Source organism: Gorilla gorilla, chromosome 2 (assembly GCF_029281585.2).
Source record: "Gorilla gorilla gorilla isolate KB3781 chromosome 2, NHGRI_mGorGor1-v2.1_pri, whole genome shotgun sequence".
Classification (NCBI taxonomy): domain Eukaryota; kingdom Metazoa; phylum Chordata; class Mammalia; order Primates; family Hominidae; genus Gorilla; species Gorilla gorilla.
Window position 1 is genome coordinate 130,092,733 of NC_086017.1, and position 16,655 is coordinate 130,109,387.

Below are 16,655 nucleotides of genomic sequence, written 5' to 3' on the forward strand. Positions count from 1 at the left end.
GAGACCTTTGGTCACATGTTTATCTGCTGACCTTCCCTCCATTTTTGTCCTATGACCTTGCCAAATCCCCCTCTGCGAGAAACACCCAAGAATGATCAATAAATACTAAAAAAAAAATAAATTAAAAAAAAAAGAGAGAATGTAGGCCAACAATAAGCCACAGGATAACATCTCTGTCTGCCCAAATCACATTATGCTGAGGAAGTTTAATAATAAAGGAGAATAATAAAGGAGCCAAGCAAGTTAATCTAAAAAAAAAAAAAAGAATCACTCAGCTTTTCTATATTTGGTAGCTGGTAGGTTATTAATTGGAGAAGTTGGGTTATTGCTTTCAGTAAGTGTAGAAAAGCAAGTAGCAGTGATATCTACAAAATTAAAGATAGCTTTCCAATCTGCTTTTGAGATTTTAGGGTGGCTTTCATTTCACAGAGAGGCATTGGCATTAATAAAATTGTTTCCTAGGGTTTTTTTTTTGGCATCAGTCCAGAAACCCAACAGTTGCTCTAGTTTTTCTTGTTAGAGCATGAGCCTTAGCTAAAGCCATCTATAAATTATGGTCCCATGGATTTCCCAGCAGGAAATACGGAAAAAATAGGAAAAAAGATAAGATAGTCATGATAGCAGAGAAGTCTTGATCCATGATCTTGAGAAAGCTGTCCATGTCTAGGATGCCATCTGCTTCTGGGGAGAAACTTCCCTACCTTAAGATCTCCAACAGGTGTATAGTTCCAAGAGTTTGAAGGGGCTCTTTTGAGTTACAAGGTATGGACCAAAACTCGAGGCCCTGAAGTTTTACTGTGGGTGGTGAGAGAAGTACGTGATATAATCTCTTCTAATGGGATACAAGAGCAGTTTTTCTCAGATGGGATGTTATTTCCAGAAGACTCAATCTCTGAGTTCTAGATTGTGAAAGGTTGGTTGTACTCAGTGTATCACAAAAGGCTTTTACCTGGGGAAAACACACTTTCATATAATGGATTAAAGCTTTGCAGTATTTAGTTACAGCAAAGCTTATAAGAGCAGGAGATACATGAGATTCTATTATTAAGGATATAGGTCTTCCCAGAACTAGTTTTTTGTCTACTCCATGATGAGTAATGGAGTACAGAGTTTTTAATAATGGAAGATTTAAGGACTCAGGAAGAACCAGGTGGCCATATGGGGCCTCCATGAGTCCACACTTAGCAATAAATTTACATCCTTTTAAATATGTTTTGGTTACCTAATGTTAAATAACGAGTTAATGGGTGCAGCACACCAACATGGCACATGTATGCATATGTAACTAACCTGCACATTGTGCACATGTACCCTAAAACTTAAAGTATAGTAAAAAATTGAAAATAAAAAAAATATGTTTTGGTTTGTCTATCTGTTCTAAGATGGCAGGTAGTAGGCAATGCTAGTGTGCCTCTCCCACTTGGAAGGACAGAACAGTGTGTAGCAATTAACACTGTGAACTTTTATTCCAAGAACCACTGCAGGAAGTTACCAGGAAATCAAAAGAATTTGCAGATCCTGTGAAAGAAGGAGCACACCACAGCAAAGTCTGTGAGACAGGCAAAAAACTGAATTCTCAGTGTAGGAAAAGGGGAGAGCCTGCCTCTGAACACACATTCCTACTGTGGAATCTGAAAATCCAGATGATGGGAGAAGGCTTTAGCCTTACCTAGAGCTGGAATGGACTTAGGGAGCAGCACAAAATATAAAAGTAGAAGCAGCAGCAAGAAGAGCCTTGGAGGCATTCTCAGTCTCCAGCTTGAGCCCAGGGAAGCCATCCCTGACCATATCTCACAAGGGCCCTCAGGGAAGGCAGCCACCAAACTTAGGAAGGAGTCACAGAGTGAAATAAGCTACCAACTGAGTTTTGTGGTAATTTCAAGTGGGCATGAGCACCATTGAACAGAATCCAGGGGTGGGCAGACAAATGGAAACTAATGCAGATACGAGGGCAGAAGCTGGGCACCCAGCATTGCAGGCAGATGGGGAGGGGTGTGACCTGAAAGCCATGCTTTCTTCCTCAGCAGGGAAGCTCATGGCCCAGGGCAGGTCTGAGTTCTACACACCAGCTGCCTGGATCTAAACTCAGTGCTGTTAGTGGGGCACCATGGGAGCAAGACTGGCCTCACCAACTCTGTGGAAGCTGGACGAGGACTTTCACTATGAGCTAATCCCCACTCCCCTTGCAAACTCTACTGCACAGCAGAAGCAGCCATACTCCCCTCTAGAACATAACCCCATTGGCCTGAGATCCACCCCTCCTATCCCCCAGCAGGCCACAGCAGGCCTTGCCCAGGGAGAATCTGAACTCAGGCTCGCCCAACCCTGCCCCGACCTGATGGTATTTATCTACCTGCCTTGTAGCTTAACACAAAAGACATAAACTCTTGAGAGCCTTATGGCCCTGCCCATTGCCTGGGAAACCAGAATACTTCCCCTAGACAACTTAGGCCAAGCTCAAATGTCACTGCTGCTACCACAGCTGGTGCTCTCTTGCAAGTGTCCCCTCCTGGCTGGAAGCCAGCCAACTCAGGCCATTACAGCAACTCTTGGCAGAATAATGCTTCTTCCAGGAAGGAGAAAACAACAGCTAATACCACTCACTGCAACACCCTGGCTAACTAAAGGTCCTGAGTCTGTCCACATGACAACTTCACCACTAGCATAACCAGCATTCAAGAAAGCCAGCACACTGAGTCTATCTACAACCAAGAAATCTCACAGACTACATCACTCCCCTGCCACCTCCATCAGAACAGGTGTTGGTATCCATGCTGGGAAACCTGAAGACAGTTCACATCACAGGACTCTTTGCAGACATTCCCCAGCACCAGCTCAGAGCCTAGCTGGGTGGCTAGACCCAGAAGAGGAATAACAATCACTTCAGTCTGGCTCTCAGGAAGCCCCATTCCTAGGGGAAGAGGGAGAGCACCACATCAAGGGGTCACCCCATGGGACAAAAGAATCCAAACACCAGGCCGTGAGTTCCAGATCTTTCTACTGGTGGGAAGTTTCTCACAGCAGAGACACAATTGCAGTGCTGGGTACAGTAGAGAAAGTCTGCACCTCTACCCCAACAGGCAGGTGGCCTGTGTGATTACGAAGGGCACTAGAGAAGGCATCCTTGTTCCCCCTGGCACTACACTGCAGACACAGCTGAAGCTTCTTCCACAGGAATGCAGCATAGAGGCAGCTATAGACAGCCTTGCTGCAACAATCCAGGGTGAGCACAAGCCCCACAGGAGAAGCACCCCCCAGATTCAAGCCCGCACAAGAGGCAAGATCACAATTCCTCCCTACTTGAAACATCAACATTCCTGTAGATGAAAAGAGGTCCTGACTGATCTGAATAGCTGAAACACTGGGACAGGAATGAGACTGCGAGGTGAATAGCTTGATGACCTGAGAAGGGAGCCGAGGTAGCTCCTACTCCTCACCCTGATAAAACCTCAGGACATCAAATTGTGAGCTCCCCCAGCCATCCTCATCAAGGCTGGAGCCTGAGCCCACCATTGGGATTATATCTATTCACCTGCTTTAGCTACAACTAGTACCTACCCAAGAATACCTCCCCTATTGGCCTGAAGCCTGAATCGTCAACTCAGTAAGTAAAATACTGGGGAAAAATTAAACAAATAAATATAGACCACAAGAGAATGAGATAAGCTTCAAGAGATCCCTGCCATTCCAACTTCATAGGAGACAGTGAACTTGCCCACATACCAAGTACATAACTACTGCAATCAGCATCAGGAGAGCCAGCACACAAAGACTCTCTGTAACTAAGGAACTCATACAGAGTCTTCACCCCTGCAGGCACCAAGAATGAAATTAGACTGAAATAAATATTAAGGTCTAATCCTTAAGAGGGAAAAAATAAATTAAAAAAGCACAATCCAATGAAAAATAAATTCAAGAACAATTTGAAGAAATAGTCTACCAAAAGGAACCAGAAAAGTAATTCTGATAATATGACAAAACAGGGTTCTATGATACCCCCAAAATATAGTAGCTCCCCAACAATGGATCCAAACAAACAAACAAAAAATCTCTGAATTGCTGATAAAGAATTCTGAGGGTTGATAATTAAGCCACTCAATGAGAAGCCAGAGAAAGATGAAAACCAAATTTTCATTTTTTTAAAAGAAATTTAAAAAACAATACAGGATATGAATGAAAAATTTTTCAGAGAAATAGATATCATAATGAAAAAGCAATCACAACTCCTGGAAATGAAAGACATACTTACAGAAATACAAAATACAGGGGAAAGTTTCAACAATAGACTAGAACAAGTAGAAGAAAGAACTTTAGAGCTCAAAGACAAAGCTTTCGTATTAACCCAATCAGACAAAAAAAAAAAGAAAGAAAAAGAATTTTAAAAAATGAACAAAGCCTGCAAGAAATATGGGATTATATTAAATGCCGAAGTTAAGAATAATTGGTATTCCTGAGGAAGAGAAATCTAAAAGTTTGGAAAACTTATTTGAGGGGATAATTGAGGAAAACTTCAATGGCCTTGCTAGATAGCTAGACATCCAAATACAAAAAGCTCAAAGAACTCCTGGGAAATTCATTGCAAATAGACCACCACCAAGGCACATAGTCATCAGGTTATCTAAATCAAGACAAAGAAAATAATCTTAAAAGCTGTGAGACTGGCTGGGTGTGATGGCTCACATCTGTAATCCCAGGACTTTGGGAGGCCAAGGTGGGAGGATCAACTGAGGTCAGAAGTTCGAGACCAGACTGGCCAACATGGTGAAACTTCATCTCTACTAAAAATACAAAAATTAACCAGGCATGGTGGCACATGCCTGTAATCCCAGCTACTTGGGAGGCTGAGGCAGGAGAATTGCTTGAACCTGGGAGGCAGTGGTTGCAGTGAGCTGAAATCATGCCATTGCACTCCCGCCTGGGCAACAAGAGTAAAACATCATCTCAGAAAAAAAAAAAAAAAATCTGTGAGACAAAAGCATCAGGTAACCTATAAACGAAAACCTATCAGATTAACAGCAGATTTCTCAAAAGAAACCTTAGAAGCCAGAGAGGACTGGGGTCCTATCTTTAGCCTCCTTAAAGAAAATAATTGTCTACCAAGAATTTTGTATCCAACAACACTAAGCTTAATCAATGAAACAGAGATAAAGGTTTTTTCAGACAAATGCTGAGAGAATTTGCCGTTACCAAACCAGCACTACAAGAAATGCTAAAAGGAGTTCTAAATCTTAAAACACAATGTTTAAATACACCAATATAGAACCTCCTTAAAGCATAGACCTCACAAGGCCTATAACGCAATAACACACACACACACACAAAAAGTATTTAGGCAACAGCTAAAATGATGAATAGAGCAGTACCTCACATCTCAATGCTAATGTTGAATGTAATGGCCTAAATGCTCCACTTAAAAGATACAGCATGGTAAAATGGATAAAAATCCACCAACCAAGTATCTACTATTTTCAGGAGACTCACTTAACACATAGGGACTCACATAAACTTAAGGTAAAGGGGTAGAAAAAGATATTTCACCAAATGGAAATCAAAAGCAAGCAGGAGTAGCTATTCTTATATCAGACAAAACAGATTTTAAAGCAACAGCTGTAAAAATAGGCAAAGAAAGACGTTATATAACAATAAAAGAATTAGTCCAACAGGAAGATATTACAATTCTAAACATATATGCACCTGACACTGGAGCTCCCAAATTTATAAAACAATTACTACTAGACCTAAGAAATGGGACAGACAGTAACACAATAATAATGGAGGACTTCAATACTCCACTGACAGCACTAGCCAGGTCATCAAGACAGAAATTCAACAAAGAAACAATGTACTTAAACTATACTGTAGAACAAATGAACTTAACAGATATTTACAGAACATTCTGCCCAACAACTCCAGAATATACAATACATTCTTCTCATCAGCACATAGAATATTCTCCAAGACAGTCCATATGATAGGACATGAAACAAGTCTCAATAAATTTAAGAAAACTGAAATCATATCAAGTATCTCCACAGACCATAATGGAATAAAACTGGAAATTAACTCCAAAAGGAACCCTCAAAACTAGACAACTACCTGGAAATTAAATAATCTGTTCTTGAATGATCTTTGGGTAACAATGAAATCAAGATAGGAATTTAAAAATTATTTTAACTGAATGATGATAGTGACACAATTTATCCAAACCTCTGGGATACAGCAAAAGTGGTGTTAAGAGGAAAGTTCATAGCATTAAATACCTACATTGAAAAGTCTGAAAGAGCACAAATAGACAACCTAATGTCATACCTCAAGGAACTAAAGAAACAAGAACAAACTAAACCCAAACCCAGCAGAAGAAAATAAATAACAATGATCAGAGCAGAACAAATGAAATTGAAACAACAACAAAAATACAAAAGGTAAATAAAACAAAAACCTAGTTCTTTGAAATAATAAACAAAATTGATAGACCATTAGTGAGATTAACCAAGAAAAGAAGAAACAAAATTCAAATAAGCTCAATTAGAAATGAAATGAGAGATATTACAGCTCATACCACAGAAATCCAAAGATCACTGAAGGCTACTGTAAACATCATGAACACCTTTATGTGCACAAACTAGAAAACCTAGAGGAGATGGATAAATTCCTGAAAATATACAACCATCCTAGATTAAAACAGAAAGAAATAAAAACTCTGAGCAGACCAATAACAAGTAGCGAGATTGAAACGATTGAAACAGTAATTTTAAAATTGCCAACAAAAAAAGTCCAGGACCAGATGGATTCACAGCTGAATTCTATCACACACTCAAAGAAGAATTGGCACCACTACCGAAACTATTCCAAAAGATAGAGAAAGAGGGAATCCTCCCTAAATCATTCTATGAATCCAGTATTACCCTAATATCAAAACCAGGAAAGGGCATAGCAAAAAAAAGAAAACTACATACCAATATCACTAATGAACATAGATGCAAAAATCCTCAACAAAATACTAACTCATCAAATCCAACAGCACATCAAAAAGATAATCCACCATGATCAAGAGGATTTTATACCAGGGATACAGGGTTGGTTTAACATGTGCAAGTCAATAAATGTGGTATACCACATGAACAGAATTAAAAACAAAAATCATATGACCATCTCAATAGACTCTGAAAAAGTATTTGACAAAATCTGGCATCCCTTTATGATTAAAACCCTCAGCAAAATGGGCATACAAAGGACATACCTCAATGTAATAAAAGCCGTGTATGACAAACTCACAACCAACATTATGCTGAACGGGAAAAAATTGAAAGCATTCCCCGGAGAACTGGAACAAAACAAGGATGCCCACTTTCACCACTTCTATGCAACATAGTACTGGAAGTCCTAGCCAGAACCATCAGACAAAAGAAAGAAATAAAGGGCCTCTAAATCAGTAAAGAGGAAGTCAGACTGTCACTGCAAGTGGCATGATTGTATACCTAGAAAACCCTAAAGACTCATCCAAAAAGCTCCTAGATCTGATTAATGAATTCAGCAAAGTTTCAGGATACAAAATCAATGTACAAAAGTCAGTAGCACTGCTATACACCAACAATGACCAAGCTGAGAATCAAATTAAGAACTCAATCCCTTTTACAACAGCAGCAAAAAATAAAATAAAATACTTAGGAATATACTTAAACAAGGAGGTGAAAGTTATCTACAAGGAAAAATTCAAAACACTGCTGAAAGAAATCATCAACAACACAAACAAATGGAAACACATTTCATGATCATGGATGAGTAGAATCAATATGGTGAAAATGATCATATGGCCTAAAGAAATCTACAGATTCCCTGCAATTCCCATCAAAACACCATTATCATTCTTCACAAAACTAGAAAAAACAATACTAAAATTCACATGGGACCGAAAAAGAGCCCTCATAGCCAAAGCGATACTAACCAAAGAGAACAAATCTGGAAGCATCACATTACCCAACTTCAAAGTATACTACAAGGCTATGGTTACCAAAACAGCATGGTACTGGTATAAAAATAGACACATAGACCAATGGAACAGTATAGGGAACCCAGAAATAAAGCCAAATACAGCCAACTAATCTTTCACAAAGCACACAAAAACATAAGGTGGGGAAAGGACACCATATTCAATCAATTGTGCTGGGATAACTGGCAAGTCACATTAGAAAAATGAAACTGGATCTTCATCTCTCACCTTATATAAAAATCAACTAAAGATCAGTAAAAGACTTAAATCTAAGACCAGAAATCTTAAGAATTCTATAAGATAACATTAGAGAAACTCTTCTAGATATTGGTTTCAGCAAAGAATTCATGACTAAGATCCCAAAAGCAAATGCAACAAAAACAAAAATAAATAAATGAGACCTAATTAAACTAAAAAGCTTCTGCACAGCAAAAGAAATAGTTGGCAGAGTAAACAGATAACCTACAGAGTGGGAGAAAATATTTGCAAACTATGGCCTCTCCCTCTCCTCCCTCCCCCTGCCCCTCCCACTCTCCCTCTCCCTCTCCCTCTCTTTCCACAGTCTCCCTCCGATGCCGAGCCGAAGCTGGACTGTATTGCTGCCATCTCGGCTCACTGCAACCTCCCTGCCTGATTCTCCTGCCTCAGCCTGCCCAGTGCCTGCGATTGCAGGTGAGCCACCACGCCTGACTGGTTTTCGTATTTTTTTGGTGGAGACGGGATTTCGCTGTGTTGGCTGGGCTGGTCTCCAGCTCCTAATCGCGAGTGATCTGCCAGCCTCGGCCCCCCAAGGTGCCGGGATTGCAGACGGAGTCTCGTTCACTCAGTGCTCAATGTTGCCCAGGCTGGAGTGCAGTGGCGTGATCTCGGCTCGCTACAACCTCCACCTCCCAGCCGCCTGCCTTGGCCTCCCAAAGTGCCGAGATTGCAGCCTCTGCCCGACCGCCACCACTTCTGGGAAGTGAGGAGCGTCTCTGCCTGGCTGCCCATCATCTGGGATGCCAGGAGCCCCTCTGCCCGGCTGCCCAGTCTGGGAAGTGAGGAGCGCCTCTTCCCGGCCGCCATCCCATCTAGGAAGTGAGGAGCGTCTCTGCCCAGCCACCCATCGTCTGAGATGCGGGGAGCGCCTCTGCCCGGCCGCGACCCTGTCTGGGATGTGAGGAGCCCTTCCGCCCGGCAGCCACCCCATCTGAGAAGTGAGGAGCCCCTCCACCCGGCAGCCACCCTGTCTGAGAAGTGAGGAGCCCCTCCGCCCGGCAGCCACCCCGTCTGGGAAGCCAGGAGCATCTCCGTCCGGCAGCCGCCCCGTCCGGGAGGGAGGTGGGGGGCGCCTCCGCTCGGCCAGCTGACCCATCCGGGAGGTGGGGGGCACCTCTGCCTGGCCGCCCCTTCTGGGAAGTGAGGAGCCCCTCTGCCCGGCCACCACCCCGTCTGGGAGGTGTACACAACAGCTTATTGAGAATGGGCCATGATGACGATGGTGGTTTTGCGGAATAGAAAAGGGGGAAAGGTGGGGAAAAGATAGAGAAATCAGATTGTTGCTGTGTCTGTGTAGAAAGAAGTAGACATGGGAGACTTCACTTTGTTCTGTACTAAGAAAAATTCTTCTGCCTTGGGATGCTGTTGATCTATGACCTTACCCCCAACCATATGCTCTCTGAAAAATGTACTGTGTCCACTCAGGGTTAAATGGATTAAGGGCGGTGCAAGATGTGCTTTGTTAAACAGATGCTGGAAGGCAGCATGCTCGTTAAGAGTCATCACCACTCCCTAATCTCAAGTACCCAGGGACAGAAACACTGCGGAAGGCCGCAGGGTCCTCTGCATAGGAAAACCAGAGACCTTTGTTCACTTGTTTATGTGCTGACCTTCCCTCCACTATTGTCCTATGACCCTGCCAAATCCCCCTCTGCGAGAAACACCCAAGAATGATCAATTAAAAAAAAAAAAGCAAACTATGGATCTGGCAAAGCACTAATATCCAGAATCTATAAGGAACTCAAACAAATCAGCAAGGAAAAAATAATTCCATCAAAAAGGAGCTAAGGACATGAATAGACAATTATCAAAAGAAGATATACAAACAGCCAATAAACATATGAAAAAATGCTCAGCATCACTAATTATCAAGGAAATGCAAATAAAAACCACAATGAGATACCACATTACTACTGCGAGAATGGCCATAATCAAAAAATAATAGATGCTGGCATGGATGTGGTAAAAATGGAACACTTTTACACTGCCGGTCGGAGTGTAAACTAGTACAATTGCTATGGAAAACAGTATGGAGATTCCTTAAAGAACTAAAAGTAGAACTACCATTCGATCCAGCAATCCCACCACTGGGTATTTACCCAAAGGAAAAGACGTCATTGTATGGAAAAGACATATGTACATGCATGTTTATAGCAGCACAATTCGCGATTGCAAAAATATGGAACCACCCTAAATGCCCATCAACCAATAAGTGGATAAAGAACATGTAGCATATAGACACCACAGAATACTACTCAGACATAAAATGGAACGTAATAATGGGCTTTACAGCAACTTGGATGGAGTGGGAGGACATTATTTTAAGTGAAGTAACTCAGGAATGGAAAACCTATTATCATATGTTCTTGCTTATAAGTGGGAGCTAAGCTATGAGGATGCAAAGGCACAAGAGTGATATAATGGACTTTGGGGACTTCGGTGGAAGGTTGAAAGGCAGGTGAGGGACAAAAGACTACATATTGGGTATAGATACACTGCTTGGGTGTTGGGTGCACCAAAATCTCAGAAATCACCACTAAATAACTTATCCATGTAACCAAAAAACTACCTGTTCCCCAAAAACTATTGAAATAAAATTAAAATTAATAACAGTGTTGTTTCTCTAATTTAGTGCATAGCATTGTTTGTTAAATAGGTTAATGAATATAATTTGAGTCTGATCAACTTTACTCAAATTTATTCAAATTGCATATTGTATTAGTGCATTCTCACGCTGTTAATAAAGACATACTCGAGACTTGGTAACTTATAAAGGAAAGAAGTTTAATTGGCTCACAGTTCAGCATGGCTGGGAAGGCCTCAGGAAACTTACAATCATGGCAGAAGGGGAAGCACACACATCCTTCTTTACATGGCAGCAGCAAGGAAAAGTGCCAAGCAGAAGAGGGGAAAGCCCCTTATAAAACCATCAGATCTCATGAGAACTCACTCACTATCACCAGGACAGCATGAGGGTAACTGTCCCCATGATTAAATTACTTCCTACTGGGTCCCTCCCACAACACATGGGGATTACGGGAACTACAATTCAAAATGAGATTTGGGTGGGGACACAGGCAAACAATATCACATACCTTAACAATTTCAATACTGGCTCACTTAGTGTGAAAATCTGGCAAAGCATTTCTTTGGTTTCATTTAATTCTTGTCCTGCTTGATGTTGGGTTAGTAGTTTTATGAACCAATCAGTTTCCTCATTAGACTTATGGAAATTCTTAGTCCAGTGGTATGATATTAAAGTTATCAGAAAGCTGTATTTGTCACAGTCTCTTCCATGAATCTTCTAAAAGACAAAATGCTTTAGGTATATACTGTAGTTGCCTGCAACAGCTTTTAGGGAAGTACGAGAGTAAAACAATTAACTGTCTGTGAATCACAACACTTAAAATGGCCATGTTAAAGATTTGCTGAGAGTTCATCATAACAACGACACAATTGACAAGGAACTTTGGTTATTTCAGTGGCATACAATATTTTAAGATAATACTAGAATCATGACTGGACTGTAACTAGAATATTAAGACTATCAGATTTCTAGGAATTTCATACAACTTCTGGAATACATATTAATAACACATCCATACAAATATAATCCAGTGAAGGCTTAGCATCATTTCTTATTTGAAAATGCTTCACAGCTGGGCACTGTGGTTCATGTCAGTAATCTCAGCACTTTGGGAGGCCAAAGTGGGAGGGTCACTTGAAGCCAGGAGTTTGAGACCAGCCAGGGCAACAAAGCAAGACCCCATCTCTAAAAATCTAAAACATAAGTAAAGTAAAAGAAAACGCTTCCTATATAATTTAATATATAATCCTAATTAGTTTAATATTTTGTTTTATAAGGAGGGAAACAATCCTTTAAGACATTCAAGATGCCCTCTAGAACATTCTAAAGTTAGTTCAAGGGTTAAAAAACTTAATTTAGAATATGATATTGGAAAGTTGTCAAAAATGTCAGAAGGTTTAAAATAATTTTAAAAGATCACAAGTTACTGTAAAGCAATATCATAGTGACAAAATATTTTAAAAGCAAAATGCAGAAAGTTAAGTTGTAAAACAAAATGAAACAAACAAAAACCTTAGCTCTAATACTGAGAAGGCTCACTTTTCTTAAGTAATCAAAGACCTAATAAAAGATAACATGAGGCACAAGAAATTATCTTGATAAAACCCAAGTCTTTGTTTCCTAAACCAATTAACAGGTAAAGATATCTTTACATTATCAGACTAATACTCCAAGAAAATGTTATTTTAACCAAGAATAGTAAATTACAGTTTTGCATCAGTGTACTATAAATGCTAAAGCTAATTTTAGTACAGACTTTTAAATGAATTCATCCAATCTCAGCCAGCTTTGAAAGAAAGATAAGATTTCTTTCCATGACCTTTTTTTTAATTAGCTTTTTTCCCTTCCATTTTTTTCTCTCATGCTGGAACAAGCAGTCATTCTACTTCAGTACAGAATTAATTACTCCTTTTTCCCTTAACAGAAAACACACTCTCATGCCTTAGAACTTTCCTAATCAAAAATACCTTTCGTTTTTTCTGTATTTGCATACGGAATTGTTTCCCTTGTGATTTCTAGTTTTCACTACACATATTAATTAGAATTTTAATCCTTAGTAATTGTGAGCAAGCATTCTGTAACACTATTTTATAACTTTTAGAAATGTGCTTCTTCATAGTATAATTGTTCATGTCTACTAACAAATTCAAATATATTTAACTTCTCTATAACCATATTAAAACAAGATGCCAAAAGCACATAACGTTAAGCCTATATTCAGCAATTACAATTTCAGCATTTTATCTTATTTGGAAATGATCTAAATATTCAATAATATCCATTTCTTAGCCTAGCAGAACTCCATTAAGTGTAAGTTACCGAAAAGACTTTATGTCTATTAAAACAAAGCTAGCCATCATTGAGTTATTTCCCTGTTAGTACACATATGTTAGGCAGTCATCACAAAGGCAAGAACCTAAAAGTTAAATATGTGATTTTGTTTGTTTTACTGCTGTGCTTGATATATATGGAGTAATGGACACTGTATTTCCATTCGGACATTTGTTCATAGGTTGAACTCACAGTTCTGTATTTGTAAACATCTGGGTTAGTTCCTATACTTCTAAGAGTTTTAGGAATACTCAATTTATATTAGTGCTTATTATTTAAGCAAATTAAATTATAATTAATTTAATAATATTGTTTCTTAAGCTAATTTAATTAATAAATGTGATAAATTTATAAAATTTAATAACTTTAATAATAAATGATTTGTAGCAATACCATCTGGAGGGAGAAAAATATTACACATACATACATATAAAGACTTACATAAACATACAGGCAGAAGCAGATCTGACAGGTTTTTGTCTGAAATTTTAGCCATGTGACAGGCACAGCAATACAAAACTCACTAGTTTATAAAAGAATACTTAGATCATAAAAAATTACGTTTCCAGCCAATGGAGCAAGATTATTCACATCGATGGCCAAAACTTTTTACTAGTATTTGTGAGAGGAAAAAAGACTTTTAACATTTTTTTATTCAGCGATTTTCAGATTTCCCTTTTTTCTCATTTTGCTTTTTCTTCTTCCCCAGAGTCATCTCCCCTAAATTTGCATTTTCGAAGGGATGGCTCTCAGGTAAGATGAGGTAGAAAATTGACATCTCCGCCGGGCGCAGTGGCTCACGCCTGTAATCCCAGCACGTTGGGAGGCCAAGGCAGGTGGATCACGAGGTCAGGAGTTTGAGACCGGCCTGGCCAACGTGGCAAAACTCGGTCTCTATTAAAAATACAAAAATTAGCCAGGCATGGTGCCAGGCACCTGTAATCCCAGCTCCTCAGGAGGCTGAGGCAGGAGAATTGCTTGAACCTGGGAGGCAGAAGTTACAGTGAGCCGAGATCGTGCCATTGCGCTCCAGCCTAGGCAATAAGAGCAAGACTCAGTCACAAAAAAAAAAAAAAAAAAAAGAAAAGAAAATTGACATCTCAAAGGCACATGCTTCAGGCTGAAAACCATCATTTTCCAAAACAAAAAAAGGTGAAAAGTACCTTAAACAAAGGTAAGGCTTGTTATGTACATTTAAACCAGATTCCTTCCCCATTGAAAGAGCTTCCTATGATTCAGTCCTCTTTCTCTCCTGGTGCGGAAAGAGAGACAAACTTAAAAACTGAAATTTCTTTTATAGATGTAAATTTATCTTACAAAAGAGTCTCAAAATAACCAGCTGAATGCCAGAAATGAGTATTTTGGAGACCAATCCAGCTAGATAGGCAGCTTCCCAACCCAGTTTCTGTTTTTTAAATAGATTATTGGGTCAGATTGGTTCATTCTTTTTTTCTTTTTGTAAGATTCGAAAACAGATCAGTCTGGTTTTGTGTCCTTTTGTTTTTATTTTTTTGTTTTTCAGAAAATACTTTAGGGATGAATTCTAAGAGATCATCTGCTATTTTCCTAGTCTCTTTGGTCCATCCCTAAAAGAAACGGGAGTTGAGTCTTTGATATCTTCCTTGGGTACCTCTCATTTGGCCTCAGCCCCCCATTTATGGGCTTCTTCAGGTCCCACGTCATGTGTATAAATTAGTAAAGATCAAGGAGTTCTGGATGAGATGCTCCAATTAGAATTCTAAATTTCTTAGCAAATTTCTAGGAGTTTTCCTTTGGGACACAGAAATATTTCAATATTGCTCAGAACTCCAGATTTTGAACAAGGAATAAAGGTGGTTAAAGCAGTAGACATGGTTGATCTGAGGGCCTAAATTTATAAGGCATTTTTCTGGTTTTATTTTTCCCTTTGGGATGAGAACTTAACAGAGTGAAAATTTTCGAAGGTTCAGAGTATGCTGAGGAAAATAAAGAGAAAGAGAGAAGTGCAATCAGAGTTAAGTCAGTCAATGTACAATTCTAAATTATTTTAGACAAGGTTGACTCATTTCTCTAGAAAAGCATAGGTTTCAAAATGGAGAAGCCCCAGGAGCCTTGGACTCAGATGAACCCATTATTGCCGGTCTTCTTGTAACCTTATGTACCAGAGGCCTTTTAAGGAACCCAGCCCAGTTTCTGTTGAATCCAATCTGACACAAAACCCAGTCCAACTTGTGAACCCAGTCTGGATTTAAGATGCTCAGATAAACTCAGGGATCACAACACAAGTTATGGAGCTCATATTCAAATGGGACTTGCTGATGGCAACCTCCAAATGTGCAGTGAGAAACAGTGAGCATAAGGGGTTTAGGAAGATATCTACAACTGTTTGCTCATTGCTCCTAAAGGTCGTCATCAGGAGGGCACTTTTGGATCTCACTTACAATGTAGCAGGACAAGCCGCAGACAAAACCTCTCAGACACTGAGTTAAAGAAGGAGGGGCTTTATTTGGCCGGGAGCATCAGCAAGACTCACGTCTCAAAAATCGAGCTCTCCAAGTGAGCAATTCCTGTCCCTTTTAAGGGCTCACAGCTCTAAGGGGGTCAGCGTGAGAGGGTCATGATCGACTGAGCAAGCAGGCAGTACATGACTGGGGGCTGCATGTACCGGTAATCAGCATGGAACAGAACAGGGTGGGGATTTTCACAGTGCTTTTCCAAACAATGTCTGGAATCTATATATAGCATAACCGGTTAGGTCAGGGGTTGATCTTTACCTACCATGCCCAGGGCGCGGCGTTGGGCTGTCTGCCTGTGGATTTCATTTCTACCTTTTAGTTTTCATTTCTTCTTTCTTTAGAGGCAGAAATTGGGCATAAGACAATATGAGGGGTGGTCTCCTCCCTTAACAACACCAGATCTGTTCAAATAAAAACTTTCAACAAAGTAAATTTAACAGTTTGTTTCAGAAAAGAACAATTTATGCATCAGGCAGCACTCAGGACCAGAAAAGGTTCAGAGAGCTCCACTCTGAAGGGGGGCAGTGAGTATTTATAGACAGAACAGGGAAGTAAAGTTCAGAAATAGCTTGATTGGTTATAGCTAGACACTTGCCTTATTTGGACATGGTCGGCACAGTTGGCAGCCTGTGATTGTCTGAAGCTCAGCTGCTTCTGATTGGCTGAGAAACAGCTATCTTATATGAAAAATGTGCTTCTAAGTTAGGTTTCAGTTTGTTTACATACTAAATTAGGTTGCAGTTTGTTATGCAAGGACTCAAAATATGTTTTGGTTGTTGTTCTTTTCTTTTTTAAAACGAGCTTTCTCTTTTCATTTTCCAAAAAGATTCAAAATATAAAGACAGCCTCAAGGCCAAATTTAATTTAACAGACAACAGATATTGGAATTGCCTGGCGCAGAATACAGAAGAGCTTTTTTTTTTCTTGAAATGTTTAAAGAAAAAAAATATTTCCCTAGAGATTACTTACCAATCACAAAGGGAAACAGGGACCT